Here is a 4,807-nt window from a genome sequence, read left to right as displayed (position 1 = left end):
GTTTAGTATATTTATTTCTTAGAAGTTCAGGGGTGTTGGCTAGTTCATGCTTTCCTTGGTACTGTGATTTTTTTTTTTCATTTATTATGTTTCATAATGACAAAGCAGACATGGAGTGAGAAAGTTTTTTAAAATAGGAATAAACCTTTAAAAAATATTGCCCAGGATTTGTATAGATCCTCTCCACTGACTGGTCAGTTAGGCTAATGGACAGTCTTTGATTCAGAAACATGCCCTTGGATTCAGTAATCTTCCATGCAGGACTAAGCATGCAAGCGACCATTTAGGAGCAGCACAGCAGCACGCAATGCATATTAATGAAGGCACACTGCCTGAGCTCCTAAATGAACACAGAGCATGGAAGAGTGCAGGAGGCATGTCTGAGAGTAGAGGTCTCACAATATACATGCTCCTGCAATCAAGAAATGCAGGTTAGCAATAACAATGAACAAGACCTCTCATAGTGGGTTGCATACCCCCAGCAATACCCCCCAAGTTCATAAGAGCAATAGTTAAAATATAATAATATACACAAGTTACATTTTTTTATCAAACAGAAGCCTAAATGGAACAAGAAGATAAATATCAAGATATATGCAAATGAAGCAGTACTGCAATAGTGTAGTGGTCAGAGCATTCACCTTACGAACAGTCATTCCTGGTTTTAGTTTCACTGCAATACATTCCCTTCTCCAAGTCAAATCACTTTATGAACAATATTTTTTGTTGCATAACCTACTAAATAACATATATTTTTGAAATGGAGTACTGAATTAAATGCAGATGTGAGGTTTCATTGTAATAATGTAAAATCCACAGATAAACACAAGTGCCCCACACAGTAAATATACACATGAATCAGGTATAAAAATCGAAGGTATAATGTGTAATGAATGATAAATCCATAAAATGTCCAACTCCACCACCTTCCCAAGAACCATTTTACATTTCTATCGAAATCAGTGCGGGGGTAAGTGGGAGTAAGCACCATTAAGCAGTAATAAGTGGGAGTAAGCATATTTAAGCAATAGTAAGTGGGTTTAAGCCCATTTGTGCAGGGTTAAGCAATGTGCACACAGGTTAAGCAATATTGAAACTAACTCTCTGTAAGCATATTTAACCGGAGGTTAGCATTGCTTACCTTCGTGCAAACCCTCACAAACATGCTTACAATTGCTTAAAAGTGCCTTAATCACTCTGTATGCAACAGCCGCTATTCTGCCAAGAAACAAAATAAACAGCCCTTGAAGGTCTTGAACCCAGGACCATGTAAACTATAACTACAGTAGTTAACCAGTAAGCCATCACAGTAGTACATAAGATTGATGTATCACAAAACAGATCCTCACTATAGGAATATTAAACTTAACATGTGAAAAGAATCTGTATACAGTTTTATGTTGTATAATCTACTACATAACATAAATATGTGAACTGGAGTACTACATTAAGTCCAGATATGAGGTTTCATTGTAATAAACTGTTGAAATCCCCTAATAAACACAAGGACCCCATACAGTGTACACCATACACATATATAACATGTAATGAATAATAAATAAATGTCAAACAGCAAATAGTATGCAAATTAAAATTTAAGCAATGCTAAGCTTTGCACAGCCTTACTTACTAGGTGTAAGCAATGTGTAGGCCAGCAAAATAAGATTGCCCATTGGTATGCCCTTTTAAGCAATGCCAACATTAAGTAAGCAGGTTTGCCCAAAGCTTAACATTTTCAAAACCGTCCAATCATGGCAAAGTGCGGGAAATCGGCTCTATTTAAACCCAACAGGTGGGAATACATCTCATAACTGGTTGGAGCTTCCTCTTGTAGGCACTATGACCAGAGTGGGAGAGGGAGTGTGCTTTCAGGTGAAGCACTGGGGCATCCCAAAGTCATGTCAGCACTCCTTGTTAAAGCCCATGACCAGAGACTGCTGCAGGCCCAATACCAGGGTTCCCAATATAAAGCGGAAGCCTGGGACCATCTTAACCATGACCTCACCAGTGCCACTGGCATACCTCAAACTGGTGAGCAGGTCAGGCATCACTATGCTGACCTGAAGTGCAGAAAGAGGGAGCTCTTCTTTTTATGTCTTTGACAGTGGCAGACAAGCAGACTGTGAACTGGAAAGCTCATGCCTGTAGACTGCAGAGGTTGCATTGCGAGGCAGGTTAGTAATACTCTTACATGTACTGTCATACGAAATAAATCTAAAAGTAGTAAAAAGTTGTCAGTATAAACCCAGTATTGTTTAAGGCATGCATCGAATACACCAGACAATATGGCAGGAAAGGTCTCAATAGGTTGTATGTAAATAAAAGGTTAACAACTTGACAATAAAGGTCTAACTGCTGGACTGCCTGTGTATACTCCGGTATCATATGGTAATGTAGTGTTGCAATTTCTTATTAGTACTGTTGTATTAAGCACTGTTGCCCACACTATGCTACATAAATAAAATGTGTAGGAATGTCTGATATGACTGTTGTAATCACAAGAGATCATATTGTACAACTGAGAGAGACTTAGACAGAAAACAGTAAAAAGATAGACAACATAATCCAAATAGCACACTCAACTCAACTAAGATGTGAACTGTTGTACTTTTAACACACACAGCCATGGTTTGAATCCTGGGAGTAGTAGTAAGATGTATGCAGAATCATACCCCACAACTGTACAGATATGTCCACAATTTCCAGTTAATTGGCCCATATCCAGTGCCTGCTACACTGTCCCCCTGGGAAATCAGTGGGATGATCCCAGATGTTTAGGCAGCAAATTATGACATACAACTGATTGTCAGACATGTATAAGAACAAACTTGTCACTCTAGCAACTCCCCAAAATGTTATGAGAGTAATAAGCAAAGTATGTCCCATCTCCGCCCCCATGTTGTGAAGCTGTGACCAGAGTGTGTGCAGTAGCAGAGTGAGATGTATGTGCATTATACTAATGTGGAATCTGGTAATATGTGTGGCAACATTCAGGTAGTGCTAACAAACATTCCCCCCACAGGTCTGTCAGATACAAAAACTGTGCCTAGAAATAAAGTAATGCACTTTATTTTGCTTTTGCCTCTTCCTAAAAAAAGTACTCAGTTGTATTTATGCTGCTCCATTTATTACTGCTTGATAGTAGCCTGATTAAATTGTAACTGTTACTCAAAGTATTTTTGTTTAAGCACTTGGGCTCCAGACCAGTTGTTTTACATTAAGAAGGTTTGTGATCTGCACTGTTGTGGCAGGACAGGTAGCTTACATCCTTCTAAGTTGGGAATTGCTGATTGAAGGTTCAGTGTCTGTTATTCTAAAAGTGTATTAGTTCTGTTTAAAGCACTTGGGCTTCAGGCCAGTTATTTTTCATTAAGAAGGTTTGTGGTCTGCACTCTTGTGGGAGGAGAGTCTAAATTCTGCCCTTCTGAGCTGGGAATTTCTTGTTAAAGGCTTATTGTACCTGCTTATTTGAACCATTTCTTTCTGAAATTAGTGCGCTTTGGTTGCTGTAGCATAGACTAGATTCAGGCATCTTGAATCTCGTTTTGTTTGTATAACTTGAACACTAATCCAGGCCATCTCTTTTAGAGAAGGTTCCCCTGCACCCTAGTGGCAGGAGTGTGCAGTAAGAACTCGTCTGATTGAAGACTGCTGAAACAGGACTCAGTTTTTAGCTTTTTAAAGGTTAAATTGGTAATTTGTTTAAATAAGTTTGCTCATTTTCTATTGTTATATAAAAAAAACACTTTATTCTTCTGATTTTACTGTATTTGTGTTTCTTCCTACTTTATTAATTTATGTTGCTTTTGCTGCTTGTTCTTAAAAGTACTTAATTGCATTTATTCTGCTGCATTTATTGCTGCTTGTTAGTAGCCTGATTAAATTGTAACTGTTATTCTAAGCCTTTGGTTGAAGCACTTGGGCTTCAGACCAGTTGTTTTACATTAAGAAGGTTTGTGGTCTGCACTGTTGTGGCAGGACAGGTAGTTTACATCCTTCTAAGTTGGGAGTTGCTGATTGAAGGCTTAGTGTCTGTTATTCTAAAAGTGTATTTGTTCTGGTTTAAGCACTTGGGCATTGGGCCACTTATTTTACATTAATAAGGTGTGGTCTGCACTCTTGTGGGAGGAGAGGGTAGATTCTACAATTCTGAACTGAGAGTTTCTGGTTAAAAGGCTTATTGTGCCCGCTTATTTGAACTGCTTCTTTCTGAAATTGGTATGCCTTGTTTGCTGTAGCATAGACTAAATTCAGACCTGCTGAATCTAGCTTTGCTTGTATAACATGAGCACTAATCCAGACCATCTTTTTTTGGAGAAGGTTCCCCTCCACGTTAGTGGCAGGAGTGTGCAGTTAGAACTTGTTTGATTGAAGACTGCTGGAACTGGGCTCAGTTTTTAGCTTTTTATTGGTTAATTGTATAAATCAGTTTGCTCATTTGATATTGTTATAAAAATAAAGAAATAAATAAAAATATACACTTTATACATCGCTGCTTAGCTAGGGTTAAATTATTCCAGGAACCATAAAGTCTGCTCTTCAAATTCTCCCTTAGAATGAGCCAGTGTTTTAGTTTTAGCACTAAAATCTGTTTCTTTGAGTTCAGCACTTGTTCAGAACTCATTGTAAGCACCAAATAAGCTACAAATTACTACAGCACTCAACTTTCCTCACTTGTCTAGAGGAAAACAGTTTTCAGTACTTAATAAATAAGCACCTATCCAGGCAGCTTCTGGTGTTTTCTCCTGTCTATCTGATGAATCTGGGCATCTTGGGGCAATGAAGCAATTGCCTCATGTACACAGAC

Source organism: Protopterus annectens, chromosome 2.part0, assembly GCF_019279795.1.
Source record: "Protopterus annectens isolate FY-2018-M chromosome 2.part0, PAN1.0, whole genome shotgun sequence".
Lineage (NCBI taxonomy): Eukaryota > Metazoa > Chordata > Ceratodontiformes > Protopteridae > Protopterus > Protopterus annectens.
This window is presented reverse-complemented; position numbering follows the sequence as displayed.